Source organism: Heptranchias perlo, chromosome 12 (assembly GCF_035084215.1).
Source record: "Heptranchias perlo isolate sHepPer1 chromosome 12, sHepPer1.hap1, whole genome shotgun sequence".
NCBI lineage: Eukaryota > Metazoa > Chordata > Chondrichthyes > Hexanchiformes > Hexanchidae > Heptranchias > Heptranchias perlo.
Window position 1 is genome coordinate 59738518 of NC_090336.1, and position 20412 is coordinate 59758929.

The 20412-nt window shown below is 41.0% G+C and overlaps 1 protein-coding gene across 11 annotated transcripts in view; it reads left to right on the forward strand.

Moving 5' to 3' along the window:
- The window catches only part of immp1l (inner mitochondrial membrane peptidase subunit 1), a 172437-nt gene that overhangs the window by 5208 nt on the left and 146817 nt on the right, over positions 1–20412 (forward strand). For all 11 annotated transcript variants that reach the window (XM_067994200.1, XM_067994205.1, XM_067994199.1 and 8 more), the window contains one exon: positions 620–666. The gene's annotated coding sequence lies outside the window, so the exon portion shown is untranslated. The remainder of the gene's footprint in view (positions 1–619; positions 667–20412) is intronic.

Here is a 20412-nt window from a genome sequence, read left to right on the forward strand (position 1 = left end):
CAGCACCTCCCAAACCCGCGACCTCTACCACCTAGAAGGACAAGGGCAGCAGGCACATGGGAACAACACCACCTGCACGTTCCCCTCCAAGTCACACACCATCCCGACTTGGAAATATATCGCCGTTCCTTCATTGTCGCTGGGTCAAAATCCTGGAACTCCCTTCCTAACAGCACTGTGGGAGAACCGTCACCACACGGACTGCAGCGGTTCAAGAAGGCGGCTCACCACCACCTTCTCGAGGGCAACTAGGGATGGGCAATAAATGCCGGCCTTGCCAGCGACGCCCACATCCCGTGAACGAATAAAGAAAAAAAAAGAGTTGTTTTGGAAATGATTTTGTGTCCATAAAGGTGTATTTGCAGCAGAAACTTCAGCTGCATCATCATCTCAAAAGATATGGTGACTGAAGTCTACCTTTTGAACTTGGATGGGCTGCATTGCATTACCAGCACCTACTGTATTGAGTTTCACTTTTTATGTATTAAAAATCATAATTGAAATTTCCTTCATTTGTTATGAGAATGTTGCACAGGTTTACTGCTATGATTCAGAAATAGTTCACTTTAAAAATATAAATTAACATTCATGTGCTTTGTTTCAATTTTGTTTTCATTAGTCACTAAACTTCTGAAACATTGAAAACAACAGGGAAATACGGGACTGGTAAGTAAATTGAATATGTCATTATTTAAAACTGGCTATTGCTGTAACTAATTATTACTAATTGCTATATGAGAATTTTGAATTGAAACGTGAAATAAGGGAGAATATTGGCAATTAGCAGTTCTGAAAGCACATGTCTCACACCATGGATTTTCTTATAATTTTAAATATAAAGCATTTCAGATAACATAAATATAAGTTATAGTTAATAGCAGTTCTTGTATACTCTCTCAGATGTGTCTATTAATGTATTGCATTGATTTACCCATGCCATGGCCTGAAACTATCTATTTAACGTTAAATTTTCTTGTCCAGCCCATGTTAAATTTCAGGTAGCACATTTTGTCACCCATGCATACTTCTATCGCTCTTGCGCCTGATTGGGCTAAATTTCATATTCATAAGTCAGCACCAAATCACAACGGAACAGGTAGGCAACATACCAATCGATGAGCTGAAAGCTACCAATCAAGTACCAAGGAGCTATGGAAACTATTAATAAACAATTAGCAGTGAGTAGACAGATATTAATAAAATATCTAGCAAGGCGCAGAAAAGGAACCAATGAAGTTGGTTTTTTGATTATTTTTTAATATTCAGTATCTTTTGAAAATTCAGTCCAATGCTTGGTCAGTAACCTGAGGACATACTATTAAAAATAAGGTGTGTAACATAATGAACACATTAAATAATTTATAACTGAATCAGTAATCTTGTTGTATTTAGTATGTTTGAAATGCTTGTGTAAATATTTCCATTCAGTGTTGCACAAGCCCTTGAGTAAAGAGGCTCATTCAAATAGCAGACTCCCAGAAAGCATCAGGGTCACTCCGTGCGTATCATTGGGGACGACAATGCCCAAAATATATTGGTGCCAATGTGCATGTTACTTTGAAAGACCACGATACCCAGACTGCAATTAAGGCTGCCTTTTTCTCCTCAATCTAATAAAGTGCTGGAAAGATAGGCTGATGCTTATAGGAACATAGGAGCAGGAGTAGGCCATTCAGATCCCTCGAGCCCGCTCCGCCATTTGATAAGATCATGGCTGATCTGTGATCTAACTCCATATATCTGCCTTTGGCCCATATCCCTTAATACCTTTGGTTGGCAAAAAGCTATCTATCTCAGATTTAAAATTAGCAATTGAGCTAGCATCAATTGCCGTTTGCGGAAGAGAGTTCCAAACTTCTACCACCCTTTGTGTGTAGAAATGTTTTCTAATCTCACTCCTGAAGGGTCTGGCTCTAATTTTTAGACTGTGTCCCCTACTCCTAGAATCCCCAACCAGCGGAAATAGTTTCTCTCTCTCCACCCTATCTGTTCCCCTTAATATCTTATAAACTTCGATCAGATCATCCCTTAACCTTCTAAACTCTGGAGAATACAACCCCAATTTGTGTAATCTCACCTTGTCTTCAAGGGTTAAGTTACTAGGAATCATTCTAGTAAACCTATGCAGCACTCCCTCCAAGGCTGTTATGTTCTTCCGAAGGTACGGTGCCCAGAGCTGCTCACAGTGCGGTCTAACCAGGGTTTTGTACAGCTGCAGCATAACTTCTGCCCCCTTGTACTCTAGTCCTCTAGATATAAAGGCTAGCATTCCATTAGCCTTCTTGATTATTTTCTGCACCTGTTCATGACACTTCAATGATCTATGTACCTGAACCCCTAAGTCCCTTTTGACATCCAATGTTTTTAACTTTTTACCATTTAGAAAGTACCCTGTTCTATCCTTTTTTGGTCCAAAGTGGATGACCTTACATTTGCATACATTGAATTCCATTTGCCACAGTTTTGCCCATTCACCTAATCTATCAATATCCCTTTGTAATTTTATGTTTCCATCTACACTGCTGACAATGCCACCAATCTTTGTGTCATTGGCAAACTTAGATATGAGACTTTCTATGCCTTCATCCAAGTCGTTAATAAATATTGTGATTTATTGAGGCCCCAAGACAGATCCCTGCGGGACTCCATTAGTCACATCCTGCCAATGTGAGTACCTACCCATTATCCCTACTTTCTGTCTCCTTTCGCTCAGCCAACTTCCTATCCAAGTCCGTACTTTTCCCTCGATTCCATGGGCTTCTATCTTAGCTAACAGTCTCTTATGTGGGACCGTATCAAATGCCTTCTGGAAGTCCAAATAAATAACATCCATTGACATTCCCCTGTCCACTACTTTAGTCATTTCTTCAAAAAATTCAATCAGGTTTGTCAGGCACGACCTACCTTTCACAAATCCATGCTGGCTCTCTCTGATTAACTGAAAATTCTCGAGGTGTTCAGTCACCCTATCCTTAATTATAGACTCCAGCATTTTCCCCACAACAGATGTTAGGCGAACTGGTCTATAATTCCCTGGTTTCCCTCTCACTCCTTTCTTAAAAAGCGGAGTGACATGTGCAATTTTCCAATCTAGAGGGACAGTTCCTGAATCTAGAGAACTTTGAAAGATTATAGTTAGGGCATCTGCAATGTGCTCACCTACTTCCTTTAAAACTCTGGGATGGAAACCATCTGGTCCTGGGGATTTGTCACTCTTGAGTGCTATTATTTTCTTCCTTACTATTGTTTTACTTATGTTAATTTTATCACGTCCCCGTCCCCGATTCAATATTAGTTTTCTTGCGGTTTCCAGCATGCTATCCTCTTTTTCTACTGTAAATACTGACGCAAAGTAATTATTCAATATGTCCGCCATTTCCCCATTGTCAATGACAATATCCCCACTTTCAGTTTTTAAGGGGCCAACACTGCTCCTGACCACCCTCTTTTTCCTAATATAACTATAAAAGTTCTTTGTATTGGTTTTGATATCCCTTGCAAGTTTCTTTTCATACTCTCTTTTTGTAGCTCTCACTATCTGTTTTGTGACCCTTTGTTGATCTTTGTATCTTTCCCATTCACTAGGATCGGTGCCATTTTTTGCCTTTTTGTATGCCCTTTCCTTATGTCTTATAATGTCCCTTACCTCTTTAGTTGTCCATGGCTGTTTTTTTGGCAAGTAGAGTTCTTGCCCATCGGGTATAAACTGATTCTGTATCACGTTAAATGTTTCTTTAAACATTTCCCACTGATCATCAGTCGTTTTACCCATTAACAGATTTGCCCAGTTTACCGTGGACAATCTCTCATCCCATTGAAGTCGGCCTAACCCAAGTCTAGAATCTTAGCAGCTGATTCACTTTTTTCCCTTTCACATACCACCTTGAACTCGATCATGTTATGATCGCTTTTGGATAGATTTTCACGCACATTTATGCCGTTAACTAAATCTGGTCCATTACTCATTACTAAATCTAGTATGGCTTGCCCCCTCGTTGCCTCTAGGACATACTGCTGTAGAAAACTATCCCGGACACACTCAAGAAATTCACTACCTTTCTGACAGTTGCTCGTCTGCTTTTCCCAATCTATGTGAAGGTTAAAGTCCCCCATTAAGACCACTGTGCCTTGTTACACACTTATCTAATCTCTGCATTTATACAATCTAGCACTTCAGAGCTGCTGCCATGGGTCCTATACATAACTCCAACTATAGTTTTACATCCTTTCCTATTTCTCAATTTAACCCATAAGGTCTCTGTTGGCTGCTTACCTCTCGTTATATCTTCCTTTGTCATTGAATTGATTTCATCACTAATCACGAAGGCTACTCCTCCCCCTCTTCCATTTTCCCTATTTCTCCTGTGGACCCGATAACTTGGTATATTTAGTTCCCAATCCTGACCATCCTGCAACCACGTCTCAGTAATAGCTATCATGTCATACCCTCCAATTTGAATTTGTGCCTGTACTTCATTTAATTTCTTCCTTATATTCTGTGTGTTTGTACATAGAACTCTTAGTTGGGCCACACACCCTAACCTGTCCTTCAGCTTTGATGCTGGGTTAATCGCTTTACACCTTCTAGTTCTCGCTTTATCTGTAGTGCCTAAAGTACACTCTCTGCTGCTCTACGCTTTTCCCTTTCACTTGTTCTTGAACAACTATTTGTATTGTAAATTTCCCCTGGGTCCTCCCCTCTCTTGCTGCTTTCAAATTTACTCTCTTCTGACTCCCTGCTCAGGTTCTCATCCCCCTGCCTCTCTAGTTTAAACCCTCCCCAACAACAGTAGCAAACCCCCCTGCGAGGATATTAGTCCCGGATCTGTTGAGGTGCAATCCGTCCGTCTTGTACAAGTCCCACCTTCCCCAGAATCGGTCCCAATTCCTCCTGCACCAACCCTCCAGCCATGCATTCATCTGGTCTGTTCTCCTATTCCTATACTTACTAGCACATGGCACTGGGAGTAATCATGAGATTACTACCCTTGAGGTCCTGCTTTTTAACTTATTTCGTAACTCCTTATATTCTGCTTGTAGGACCTCATCCCTCTTTTTTTTAACCTATGTCGTTGGTACCGATACATACCATGACCTCTGACTGTTCACCCTCCCCCTTCAGAATGTCCTGCAGCCGCTCAGTAACAACCACGACCCTGGCATAAACTAGAAGTCCCTCTGGAAGGCCAGTCTTGTTGTTAAAAAATCTGGTGATTTCCATGCACATTCCAATTTTCTGGATAAACAACATTTGATATCTTGCATCAAGCCTTTTGACGGGGAAATCTGATCCAGGAGAAAGAGTCTCTTCCATCAGCTGCCATCAAAGCTCATCACAGTCTAGTGGTTTTAAGTTTAAAATTCTGAATGCAGCTCAGAGCTCTCTGCCGCACTGCCACTGTGTTCTACTCTCTATCATCCTGTTGTGATTTGCCCCCCAACTTGCGATGGGCCAATACTAAACATCGTGACTGCGAATCAGACCTGAGAGTACCCACAAGCAACACCATGGGTATATAAAATCTTGCACATAGCACATGTCAGCATCCCACTTTCAAGTCATGATTTTAAGTGGTTGTCACATCTTAAAAGTGACCGTAGGGAAAATGTGATTATGATTTGCCAAAATAACCTCTGTCTATTCAGTGGATTATACCAACTGGCTGAAATAGCTCCAACTAAATGCAAAACAACAAAAAAACATTTTCATTCACTGCTAAATACCAGATATCTGCTTCCAATTGGTGCATATTGCTATATTCTCAGTTTTAATAATTGTAAAGATTAAAATTTACTATATATTTGGAAAGAAATTATATATAAAAGCTACTCGTTTACTGTTTTCACGCAAAAATAGTGCTGTGAAATTCAGTCACCAATAAAAATATTAATACCATTTTTAAAAAAGTGGAATTCGTCTTATTCGGTCATTTTAAATCGGTGACCCTGATGTTATCCCCTAAATGGTATAAATACTTTATTGTTATAAAACAATGAGTCCTCTGACTCACCGTGAGCAATTCTATAGGGGATAGAAACATAGGAACAGGAGTAGGCCATTCAGCCCCTCGTGCCTGCTCCGCCATTTGATAAGATCTGTGATCTAACTCCATGTACCCGCCTTTGGCCCATATCCCTTAATACCTTTGATTGCCAAAAAGCTATCTATCTCACATTTAAATTTAGCAATTGAGCTAGTATCAATTGCCGTTTGCGGAAGAGAGTTCCAAACTTCTACCACCCTTTGTGTGCAGAAATGTTTTCTAATCTCGCTCCTGAAAGGTCTGGCTCTAATTTTTAGACTGTGCCCCCGACTCCTAGAATCCCCAACCAGCGGAAATAGTTTCTCTCTATCCACCCTATCCGTTCCCCTTAATATCTTATAAACTTCGATCAGATCACCCCTTAACCTTCAAAACTCCAGAGAACACAACCCCAATTTGTGTAATCTCTCCTCGTAACTTAACCCTTGAAGTGCGGATATCATTCTAGTAAACCTACGCTGCACTCCCTCTAAGGCCAATATGTCCTTCCAAAGGTGCGCTGCCCAGAACTGCTCACAGTACTTCAGGTGCGGTCTAACCAGGGTTTTGTATAGCTGCAGCATAACTTCTGCCCCCTTGTACTCTAGTCCTCTAGATATAAAGGCCAGCATTCCATTAGCCTTATTGATTATTTTCTGCACCTGTTCGTGACACTTCAATGATCTATGTACCTGAACCTCTAGGTCCCTTTGGACATCCACTGTTTTTACCTTTTTACCATGTAGAAAGTACCCTGTTCTATCCTTTTTTGGTCCAAAGTGGATGACCTTACATTTCCCAAAATTGAATTCCATTTGCCACAGTTTTGCCCATTCACCTAATCTATCAATATCGCTTTGTAATTTTATGTTTTCATCTACACTGCTTAAAATGCCACCAATCTTTGTGTCATCGGCAAACTTAGATATGAGACTTTCTATGCCTTCATCTAAGTCGTTAATAAATATTGTGAATAATTGAGGCCCCAAGACAGATCCCTGTGGGACTCCACTAGTCACATCCTGCCAATGTGAGTACCTACCCATTATCCCTACTCTCTGTCGCCTCTCGCTCAGCCAACTTCCTAACCAAGTCCGTACTTTTCTCTCAATTCCATGGGCTTCTATCTTAGCTAAAGTCTCTTATGTGGGACCGTATCAAATGCCTTCTGGAAGTCCATATAAATAACATCCATTGACATTCCCCTGTCCACTACTTTAGTCATTTCTTCAAAAAATTCAATCAGGTTTGTCAGGCACGACCTACCTTTCACAAATCCATGCTGGCTCTCTCTGATTAACTGAAAATTCTCGAGGTGTTCAGTCACCCTATCCTTAATTATAGACTCCAGCATTTTCCCCACAACAGATGTTAGGCTAACTGGTCTATAATTCCCTGGTTTCCCTCTCTCCCCTTTCTTAAAAAGCGGAGTGACATGTGCAATTTTCCAATCCAGAGGGACAGTTCCTGAATCTAGAGAACTTTGAAAGATTATAGTTAGGGCATCTGCAATGTGCTCACTTACTTCCTTTAAAACCCTGGGATGGAAACTATCTGGTCCTGGGGATTTGTCACTCTTGAGTGCTATTATTTTCTTCATTACTGATGCTTTACTTATGTTAATTTTATTGAGTCCCTGTCCCCGATTCAATATTCGTTTTCTTGGGATTTCTGGCATGCTATCCTCTTTTTCTACTGTAAATACTGACACAAAGTAATTGTTCAACATGTCCGCCATTTCCCCATTGTCAATGACAATATCCCCACTTTCAGTTTTTAAGGGGCCAACACTGCTCCTGACCACCCTCTTTTTCCGAATGTAACTATAAAAGTTCTCTGTATTGGTTTTGATATCCCTTGCAAGTTTCTTTTCATACTCCCTTTTTGTAGCTCTTACTTTGTTTTGTGACCGTTTGTTGATCTTTGTATCTTTCCCATTCGCCAGGATCTGTGCCATTTTTTGCCTTTTTGTATGCCCTTTCATTGTATCTTATATTGTCTCTTCCCTCTTTCGTTGTCCATGGCTGTTTTTTTTGGCAAGTAGAGTTCTTGCCCCTCAGGGGTATAAACCGATTCTGTTTCTTTAAACATTTCCCACTGATCATCAGTCATTTTACCTATTAACAGATTTGCCCAGTTTACTGTGGACAGTCTCTGTCTCATCCCATTGAAGTTGGCCTAAACCAAGTCTAGAATCTTAGCAGCTGACTCACTTTTTTCCCTTTCAACACTACCTTGAACTCGATCATGTTATGATCGCTATTGGATAGATGTTCGCGTACAGTTAAGCCGTTAACTAAATCTGGTTCATTACTCATTACTAAATCTAGTATGGCTTGCCCCCTTGTTGCCTCCAGGACATACTGCTGTAGAAAACTATCCCGAACAGACTCAAGAATTAAGACCACTATGCCTTTGTTGCACGCTTGTCTAATCTCTGTATTAATACAATCTAGCACTTCAGAGCTGCTGCCAGGAGTCCTATACACAATTCCCACTATAGTCTTAGATCCTTTCCTATTTCTCAATTCAACCCATAAGGTCTCTGTTGGTTGCTTACCTCTCGTTATATCCTCCTTTATCATTGAAGTGATTTAATCTCTAATCATTAAGGCTACTCCTCCCCCTCTTCCATTTTCCCTATCTCTCCTGTAGACCTTATAACCCGGTATATTTAGTTCCCAATCCTGACCATCCTGCATCCATGTCTCAGTGATAGCTATCATGTCGTACCCTCCAATTTGAATTTGAATCTGTTGTTCATTTAATTTATTCTTCATAGTCCGTGCATTTGTATATGGAACTCTTAGTTGGGCCACACACCCTAGCCTGACCTTCAGCTTTGATGCTGGGATAATCACCTTACACCTTCTAGTTTTCACTTGATCAGTAGTTTCTAAAGTACACTTTCTTTCTGCTGCTCTACGCTTTTCCCTTTCATTTGTTCTTGAACAACTATTTGCACTATTTGTATTGTAAATTTCCCCTGGGTCTTCCCCTCTCTTGCTGCTCTCAACTTTACTCCCTTCTGACTCCCCGCTCAGGTTCCCATCCCCCTGCCACTCTAGTTTAAACCTTCCCCAACAGCACTAGCAAACACCCCCGCGAGGACATTGGTCCCGGTCCTGCTCGGGTGTAACCCATCCCGCTTGTACAGGTCCCGCCTTCCCCAGAACCGGTCCCAATGACCCAGGAATCTAAATCCCTCCCTTCTCCACCATCCCTGCAGCCACGCATTCATCCAGTCTATTCTCTTGTTCCTATACTCACTAGCACATGGCACTGGTAGTAATCCTGAGATCACTACCTTTGAAGTCCTGCTTTTTAATTTATCTCCTAACTCCTCAAATTCACCTTGCAGGACCTCATCCCCTTTTTTAACCTATGTCGTTGGTACCGATATGGACCACGACTACTGGCTGTTCACCCTCCCCCTCCAAAATGTCCCGCAGCCGCTCCGCAACATCCTTGACCCTAGCACCAGGGAGGCAACATACCATCCTGGAGTCACGTTTGCGGCCACAGAAACGTCTATCTGTTCCCCTTACAATTGAATCCCCTATCACTATAGCCCTGCCACTCTTCTTCCTCCCCTCCTGTGAAGCAGAGCCACCCGTGGTGCCCCGAAGTTGGCTCTTGCTGCTTTCCCCTTATATGCCATCTCCCCTAACAGTATCCAAAGCAGAATATCTGTTTGAGAGGGAGATGGCCCCAGGGGACTCCTGCTCTACCTGCCTAGTTCTTTTACTCTGCCTAGCGGTCACCCATTTCCTTTCTGCCTGCGTAATCTTTACCTGCGGTGTGACCACCTCACTGAACGTGCTATCCACGATAGTCTCAGCATCGCGGATGCTCCACAGTGAATCCACCCGCAGCTCCAGCTCCGAGATGCGGTTAGCCAGTAGCTGCAGCTGGACACACATCCTGCACACATGGTCACCAGGGACACTGGTAGTGTCCATGACTTCCCACATAGTGCAGGAGGAGCATATCACGGGTGCGAGCTCTGGTGCCATGATTTGCCTTAGATTTACCCTGCGTTCACCTCTCTGACTCTCCTCCCTCTCTTGGTCTCTCCTTTTATACTGTGCTCATCTCTCGGACTCGTGCCTCACCTGTGACGTTACACAGTAGTTTTCTCTTGTTGTAGGTCTGCTGCTGCTTTTATTCCCCACTCTCAGTCTTCTGCCGCTCAGGTCCACTGCCGCTTTGCGGAAAAAGTTAGGATAAGCAAGGCAAAGCAGCACCTCCTTCCCCCACTTCACCGAACTCCCACACTCACCAAACTCTCAGCTGATCACTGCTCCGTTGCACTCTGTGCTGTTGCACGAACAGGCCCCTGTATTTCTGCAGTTTGTGACTCTGATGAGTCAGGCCTGCTCCACCTTCAGGAACCAGTTTAATCTAGCTAACCAATTAACTTACCACAGCAGCTCTCTGCTGAAGCCTGACAGAAACTTAAAAATTTAAACTTTAAAATTGAACTTGAACAATTGATAGCAATTAAACTTACAGTTGATAGCAATTTACACTAGATTTTAAAGAAATTAACCCTTAAACTCCCACACTCACCAAACTCTCAGCTTTTCACTCTGTTCTCCGATCTACTAGTAATATATCCAAAGTTTTGAATATAAGGTGCACTTCCTATAAATGCCACGTGTCACACTTTGTTGATATGCTGCTGTTTTCTGCGCTCCTCCAATTCTGGCTTCTTGCACATCTTGGATTTTTATCGATCCACCACTGGCGGCCGTGCCAATCGCTGCCTAGGCCCTAAGCTCTGGAATTCCCTTCCTAAACCTCTCTGCTTCTCTCCCTTTCTCTCCTCCTTTAAGATGCTCCTTAAAACGTGCCTCTTTGACCAAGCTTTTGGTAACCTGTCCTAATATCTCCTTATGTGGCTCCATATCAAATTTTGTTTGATAATCGCTCCTGTGAAGCACCTTGGGACGTTTTACTGCGTTAAAGGTGTTTTATAAATACAAGATGACGTTGTTGTTTTATTTTGAGTCAATCAGAATTGGCGGTAGGGAATGTGTGAATCAGAAGTAAAATCTGTTGCCCTAATAGTACATTGTGCATTGCTTGGCATAACATCTCTATAGTTATAACAACGTCTTGCATTTATATAGTGCCTTTAATGCAGAAAAACAGCCCAAGGTGTAATAAAAAAAATGAACGCTGAGCCAACAAAGTGGATATTAGGATGGGTGAACAAAAGCTTGGTCAAAGAGGTGGGTTTTAAGGGGGGTCTTAAAGAGGAGAGGGAGGCGGTGAGTTTTAAGGAGGGAATTCCAAAGCATGGGGCCTAGGCGGTTGAAGGTCCGATCACCAATGGTGGACGAGGGGGAGATGGTGGGGTGCAAAAAGGCCAGAATTGGAGGAATGGAGAGTCTGAGCGGGTGAGTCGTAGGGCTGGAGGAGGTTACAAAAATGGTAAGGGACAAGGGCATGAAGGGACTTAAACATGAGGACGAGAATTTTAAATTATAGGCATTGGAGGACCGGAAACGAGGACAGTGCGATGGATGAATGGGACTTGATGCAGGGTAACATACAGACAGCAGAGTTTTTGAATGAGCTGAAGTTTATGGAAAGTAGAGGTCGGAGGATGGCAAGGGGAGCATTGGAATAGTGAAGCCTGGAGGCGACAACGTATTTCAGTGGCAGATGTTTGAGGTGGGAAGGAGGTGGTCAATGTTGGAGGGAAAAGTAGGCGGTCTTTGTGATGGAGAGGATATTTGGTCAGAAGCTAAGCTTTGGGTCAAATAAGATATAGAAGTTGTGAACACTCTCTGCTTCAACCTGATATAGTGGCTGGAGAGTGGGCTGGAATAAGACAGATTTTCCACTAACTCAATTTGAGCAATGCCACGGGAAACCTGCTAATTATAATATATTGAAATCCTGTTTAGCAAGCACTGCCTATTTGTTGTACTTATTTTCTGTTGTTCAACTTTTGCCATAACACTTTTGCCAACAGATGAACTATTAAATTGAGCCCTCGTCTGCTTGTTGCAGTGTTTCATGTTAAAGATCCCATTGCACTATTTGAAGAATAGCTCAGAGTTCTGCCAGTGCCTGGCCAATGTCCCTCCCATGAATCAAAACCATCAAAAGGAAGATTAACTGGTTATCTATCTTGTGACTATTTGTGGGATCTTGCTGTATGCAAAATGGCTGCCACGTTTGTTAACTTAACAGCAGGCTGTACACTTCAAGAGTAATTTATTGTATGTGAAATAGTTATGATCTTTCTTAGAAATGTGATATGGTGTTATATGAAGGCAAATATTTCTCTCTTTATTTCATCTTTCCTTTTTAGATGTTTACAATTTTTCCTAAATTCTTCTCTCTCCCTTACTTTCTACCCTGTTAAAAATGATTTTCTTTATTAATGTTGTCTTTATCTTTATATTTTTAGCATTCCTTCATTTCTGGAATCATTGACAAGACTGTACAATTGATTTAGTACAGAATACAAAGAATTTTGACAGTAAATTCTGCTATTTGATTTGTTGATGACATTCAGGGAATAATTTTAACCAAACTCACTGGGCGGGAAACCCATGGGATCAAGTGGAACAGCGGTTTTATACACCACCCGAGATTACTACCCGTTGACTTTAGTGGAGAGTAAAATCGGGCGGGGTGTAAAACCAGCTCCGCACCCGATCCCATCAGTTTCCTGACTGGCAGATTGAGTTAAAATTGACCCCTTTAGTGGCAGGAATTGGAGCAGTACCAATATTTTGCACCAGCTTATGCCACAATATAATGTCATGAAAACTGATATGGAATGTTGTTACACAGTTAATGACAGATGGGGCCAATGCAACCTGTAAAACATTTAATTTTTTTTATTCCTTCTGTCTGGCTATTCATAAAACTTCATAGACTACTTTTTATAATAGAGTACATAGCCTAAAGTACATATTGAAATATTCCTTTACAGTTCTAGGTTTCAGATCATGGAATAGTTGTAGCATTATTTGAAGGACTCAAATTTCATAAAATACTACTTGTAATGGTCACTAAAACAGCTTGAATAAGAACAGCTTTTTTGAGCACGGCATCAAGATCAACATTTGCACTGGGAATTATCTGTGACGTCCCTTCACTCCCACCAATTGTGTTCCCAATTTCAGCCTCTCAGCAGATTGTGGCCAGTTCTCCACATAAAATGAGTATTTTTGAAGTGCAATGACTGTTGTTCCATAGGCAAATGTGGCAACCATTTTGCTTACAACAAAGATCCATGAGATAAATAGCCAATTTATTTTATTTGTGGTGGTTTTGATTGTGGGAAGAATGTTGGCCAGAATGTTGGAAGAACTCCCTACTTTTCTTCAAAGAGTGCCGTTGAATGTTTAATACAAACCACTGGGACAGACAGATGAGGCCTTGGTTTAACGTCTCGTCTGAAAAACAGCGGAATATACGAGGATTATGTTGGAGTAAAAGGAACTGAAATATTGAGGATGTTGATGGAAGACTATAACAAAAGAAAATGGTCTGACCCTCATAGTTTGTGTTTTTCTTTAATACATACTTGTAAAATAAGTTTACACACTTTCTCAGGAGGTGGTTTGCTACAGACTATATGCTATCATACAGGTTTCACAGAAGTTGCAGTTACATTCACTGAGGGTCATATGTAATTAGACAGTTCTATACATTAAAGCGAGGGGTGTTATTCTTGTCAGTTGTCAACAGTAAATTGAAAAATACAGAACTGAAGGCAAAGGAATAATGACAATTAGAATTCATTATACAGTCTACTCCTGTCAATTCAAAGTCACTTAATTTGAATTACTGGATAATTCAAATTCAAATTGCCCTAAAAAAGCTTCCAGTGCTATTGTTCCAGCTGCTTAATTTGAATTACTGGACAATTCAATTTTTTTAATGCAAAAAAAAACCCTGTGAACTAACAGTAGACTGTAGAGAATTGGGTTAGTGGATTTCATTTTTTTAATACATGGGCTTAAAATGCCTTTTTAAGTGGCAAGTGTGTTAAGGATCTGTAACCTTGAAAATTGACGCAAGACAGTTTGTATTGTGACAGAAAACTATGTACAATGTATAGATATGAGTAAGAAATAGTTTTATGTTTAGTCATTTTATGATCAAATTAAGATAGCAGAGAGATGATAACCAGCAGCTTCCAGTGTAATTCAGTACCACTTACAAATGAATGGAATAATTGTTTAAAAATGAATATTTAAATTTATCCCACTGACTGTCATTTGCCAGCGTGTACAATACAGCTTGAGCTACAGAAGCGTGACTATACTGGAATTTTCTTCAGATGCATTTGGATTTTAATAGAGAGTGTGAATGTTAAAACCCTCAGTTACATAATGTCATAATCTAGAAAGTCTGGATTCCAGTCATTTTCAGTGCTTAAGGCTAACAGACTGAAATATTTTGTTCCTAATAATGACCTTCATTGACATTTCACAGCACATGGTTGTATTTTCTGACACTGGAATTGCATTTGTTATTCAGTGGCTGGCAATAGTCATTTTTCCTCAATCAAAATCCTCACATTTAGCCTTCACATATACCACGTTTGCAAACTTGCTAATTTTTATAAGCTTGGAAGTTACTGTTGACAATCTTAGCAAACAAACATGTAAAACATTCACATGACATTTCCCTCTTACTGTAGGCCTTAACCTGTTTAAAATGAACAGGTTAACACGTCCACTAAAATAGTAGACAAGGAATATCATATGAACACGTTAAGTAAGCTTTTGTCAACTGAAATTGCCAACAGTAATTGTGAGGTTATAACCGTTTAACTCGGGTGTAAGACAAACTAAGACAATTGGGCGAAAGACATACTAAGGCATTATCTTCCAGGTTGCTGATGGAAGATTTTCCATCGGATTTCAGGAAGAAATCCACCCGACATTCCATAACCGATTAACCAACACCATGACGCAAAGGAAAGCAAGAACATCCCGTTAGAACCAAGCTGCAGTACTTGACAATTATTGTTTTAACTACTGGCAGTCAGCTATGTGACCTGCACAAACGTCTTTTCCCCCCCCACACTGGTCCACATTTGTAGCAAATAGATGAAAATGATATCTTCTGCAGACACATGGCATAAACTTAAACTTCTTTGCTTCGGCTTTGAGTACGTATGGGACAATTTACAAAATTACAAACTGTGCTCCCTGGCAGTAAAACCAAAATGCACATTGTTGAGACTATCAAGATTGTTGGAATGTTGATGTTAGAGGGGTCAGAGGAGCATTGAAAGTACAAAAACCTGAGGACTGTTGAAAGGTCATCAATGATTCACAATCCACCCAACACAAAGTTGCTTTCAATGAGCCCCCTTTCCCCTGCAATTCAACACAGATATTCTAAAAGAGAAAGGCCTAACACTGGCAAAATAAAGACTGGATGCAATATTCCACCTTGTGGAACACAGGCCTAACAACACCTCAGATTTCTTCAACTACTTCAAATATTATATCTTAGCTATTAGTATTGAGTTACATGGTATGGCTTGTAGGGCCTTTCAATCATACGTAAATGTTTTTGGCCCATAATCAATTACTGTTGCATAATTTCAATACAATCAGTATTCTCATGTTCAAATTTTCTTTTACAGTGTCTCACGATATAATCCTGCAATTTATGCATAGTGTTACGTTGATTAAAACTCTTGCCCTTATGATTCTACACTTGCTGTTTCCACTTTGAAGCCCATAGGGTCTGAGAAAAATAAAGGAGACATTATGATCTTAAAGGAGGTAGTGCCTGATGTCACAATCAAGGAAGTCAGGGTTCTTGTAACGTACGAATGAGGAAGATGCAGAGACTGAAAAGATACAACAAAGTCAATGTGTGCAGCTGCCCTGCCCCACCATCCCCCCCATAGCCCTGTATCTTCGTCTGCTTCAAATATTCATCCACTTTTCCCTTAATAAATGCCAATGGTTTCTGCCTCAGCCACCTTCTGTAGCAAAGCATTCTATGTCCTAACAACCCACTGCGTAAATCAGTTGCTGCTAACCTCTCTCCACTTTCTTAGTGACTATTTTAAATTGATGACCTAGTTATTGATTCTCCATCCAGAGAAAATTGTCTTTCCCTATTCACCTTATCAAAACCCTTCATGATTTTAAAAACCTCTATTAAATCACCGCTTAGCTGTGTCTGCTCCAGTGGAAATAATCCCAGTATTTCAAGTCTCTCCTCATAACCATACATTCCCATCTCTGGCGGCATCCTGGTAAATCTACCCTGTACACACCTTGGCTTTAAGGTCCTTTCTATAATGGGGCACCCAAAACTGCACACAGTACTTTAGCTGTGGCCTATCCACTGCCTTGTATAAATTCAAGGAATCTTACAACACCAGGTTATAGTCCAACAGTTTTATTTGAAAGTCACAAGCTTTTGGAGATTATCTCCTTCGTCAGGTGAGTGAGTGAAAGGTTCTCAAATCGCATATCTTATATTAGGCTGGGACACGATCACACCAATCAAAGGTATCGTTGGTGTTCAGACAGGTTAGCCACGGAAAACAGTACATCCCAGTATACTGAATACACAGTGGGTCAGATTACAAAGCCAGAGAGAGAGAAAGAGACCCGAAAGGCAGAGAGAGAGAGGGAGAGAATGTCCAGTTGTATTAAAAACAGATAACTTTTTTTTCGCTGGTGGGGTACTCTGTTGGTTGCGTCTGCTCAGACGAGGAGGAACGCGATGGACACCTACAGACGCTGAAAGACGCCCTCGTAAGAACGGGATATGACTCTCGACTTGTCGATCGACAGTTCCGATGGGCCACAGCGAAGAATCGCATAGACCCCCTCAGAAGACAAACACGGGACGCAACCAACAGAGTACCCTTCGTCGTCCAGTACTTCCCCGGAGCGGAGAAACTACACCATGTTCTCTGCAGCCTTCAACATGTCATCGATGACGACGAACACCTCTCTAAGGCCATCCCCACGCCTCCACTTCTCGCCTTCAAACAGCCACCCAACCTCAAGCAGACCATCGTTCGCAGCAAATTACCCAGCTTTCAGGAGAACAGCGTCCACGACACCACACAACCCTGCCACGGCAACCTCTGCAAGACATGCCAGATCATCGACACAGATACCACCATCACACGAGAGGACACCACCCACCAGGTACACGGTTCATACTCCTGTGACTCGGCCAACGTTGTCTACCTCATACGTTGCAGGAAAGGATGCCCCGGAGCATGGTACATTGGCGAGACCAGGCAGACACTGCGACAACGAATGAATGGACACCGCGCAACAATCGCCAGACAGGAGGGTTCCCTCCCAGTCGGGGAACACTTTAGCAGTCAAGGACATTCAGCCACCGATCTTCGGGTAAGCGTTCTCCAAGGCGGCCTTCGAGACACACGACAACGCAAAATCGTCGAGCAGAAATTGATAGCCAAGTTCTGCACTCATGAGGACGGCCTCAACCGGGATCTTGGGTTCATGTCACGCTACACGTAACCCCACCAGCGAAAAAAAAGTTATCTGTTTTTAATACAACTGGACATTCATTCTCTCTTCTTTCTCTCTCTCTCTCTCTCTCTGCCTTTCGGGTCTCTTTCTCTCTCTCTCTGGCTTTGTAATCTGACCCACTGTGTATTCAGTATACTGGGATGTATTGTTTTCTGTGGCTAACCTGTCTGAACACCAACGACACCTTTTGATTGGTGTGATCGTGTCCCAGCCTAATATAAGATATGCGATTTGAGAACCTTTCACTCACTCACCTGACGAAGGAGATAATCTCCGAAAGCTTGTGATTTTCAAATAAAACTGTTGGACTATAACCTGGTGTTGTAAGATTCCTTACATTTGTCCACCCCAGTCCATCACCGGCATCTCCACATCTTGTATAAATTCAGCAGTACTTCTTTACATTTCTATTCAGCGCCTTATAAAACCTAAAATGCTTTTGTCCTTTTTTTTATGGCTTCTTGTACATGTATTCGCACATTTAGGGAATTATGTATTTGATCCCCCCCCACAGTCATTTTTTTAAACATACTGCAGAGATTTAAGTGAAACTATTATAAATTGCATAGTGTAAACCAGAAATTGAGTCTAGAAGTTTTTAACTGTCTGCTTTTCTTCATTGACTGTTTTAATTCCCCCCTTTTTTATGTCACTTTTTTTTCTTCCCTTTTTCCCAAAGACTCCCTGCACCACATGTCATTTCTGGCTGAAAGGACAGGCTGGAAATCTGCTCCTGTGTCTGTGGTAGATTGCAGCACAAATTGAGGAAATGCTGATGGTTGTGTCTTTACATGACAGTTCAAGCTTTGGAGCAGTGACAAGATTGTTAATCTTGAGAGACCTAAAAGTGGGACAAAGGACAGCAGAAAGAGAGGCGTAGCACATTCCCTGGTTCTGAAAGATACTAATGATCCAGATAAATATCTGCAACAGTGTGCATTGCCAAATACGCATGCAAAGTAGCTGTTGAGACTGATGGAATCAGAGCGATTGTATAAAAGCTTTGATTTATATATATATATATAATAGTGGGTCAATTTTACATACAGTAGGGGCAGTGGGAAATAAATAGAGAAAACCATCAGTCAGCGGTGGAATTTAACAGCCCTAGCAGTAATGTTTCAGCAGCTCACAATCTCATTCACATTCATAGTTTGTGATTTGGAAAAATGGCAGAAAATTGGAACCCAGAGTACTTGGTTTGAATTGCATAAAAGGGCACTTGAGACTGAACAAAAAAGACTATTGACGGCCTTGCTGTTAACTTCCTAGAGCCCTTTGAATTTTACAGTCACTGGCAAATGGTGCATTATCAAAGGATAATGCTCATGAAGCATGCACGCATTGGTCGGAAACAGTAGGTTGAGTCATTAAAACAATGTTTTGGCAGTCTTGTCAGGGACTTTTAGCATGAGGTACAGTATGTGTCTGAACTGTACATGCATCTAATATAGTTATGAAAATTACATTACGTATTTCCTAATCCTCATCAGTTTACATATGTTTTGGGCAGCTTCTTGTATTAACTGTGCAGTGATTGATAATTAAAGGAGGAGGAACTGCACTGCCATCAATGCTATTTGTGCTTCTAATCTTCTTACTGGCATCTGCCATTATACTGCAAAGCCTCTTTCCTCCTCATTCCTGGTATGTGATTGTATTTGTGTCTGTCGATTAAAGTTTTATACTCACTAAATTAGATTAGCTGCAGCATCACCTGATAAGTAGAGTGAGCAATCATGTGATCCAGCTCCCTTCTGTGGCATGCTGCGCTGTGAAACAAGGTATTTTGATTCTTGGGATACTCATACGTATCTCACAGCATGTGTTGGAGACAATGATCTCAAAGAAGATGACTCCAATTTCCCCGCCTTTATACTGATTATAATGGGATGAGTTTAAACAGTAACTCTGGAGACTAATAGGAATATTTAATCTTGGGAATTCAGGCTATGAGTAGTTTAGGCCATGACTTAATTCAAGGCTGCTTTGGAATGATGAGATGCCTTTTACTGGGGCTGAAGGTTTTGCTCTAGGTATCTTTGGGTGATATAAATGAGGATATAAACTGAACGGAATAGTGAGTGTTGCAAAGAGATTTCGAAAGCCAACATAACATAAACACAAAGTCAGAATTGATTTCTAATTTTCTGAAACAATTTCAACATAATTTTTGGAATCCGGATTGTTTAGATGATAAGGGCTGCGTTTCAAGGCGAGAGAGAACGCAAATGATGTAGGGTACGGTTAAAAATGATTGCTGATTTTCTTGGTCTTTGCGGATTTAGTGCTTTAAATGTATGAGTTAGTGAAGGGGTTCATAAAACTCGACTCACTCTAAAACTATATTTGCTGATTAAAGTGAGAACTATATTGATCGCTGTATGCTTTAATTTGCAATAGCCAGTATACTTTTTATTTCAAGAATACTGTTTAAATAAACAAATAGTCAAAGAAAAATTATTCAACATAGAGTGCATTAAAGTAACAATTTATTTGTACAAGTTCATTGATAAATTATTAAAAAGTGAATACATTCCCAAGTTTTCCTTTTCCCTCCATTGTACACTGCTGCAGTGGTGTCCTCTGAAACAGTATGAGGGACAGAATTTAAAACGTATATTCTGCATTTCATTATAATGGCCCAGAATTTGCTGGGAAAATAATGGCGAATTAAATGCACACACCGTTATTAGTGTGTAAATAACCCAGCAAAGGATTAGGTACATAATCCTTGGCAGTAGGATTGTAGATGGAAACCACTTTTTGACAGGTGAATGCAGCCAGTATGTGTGATAGTCATACATAATGCTAAATTTTCCATGTATCTTGGCAAATATCTAGGCTTTCTCTAACTAATCCCATGG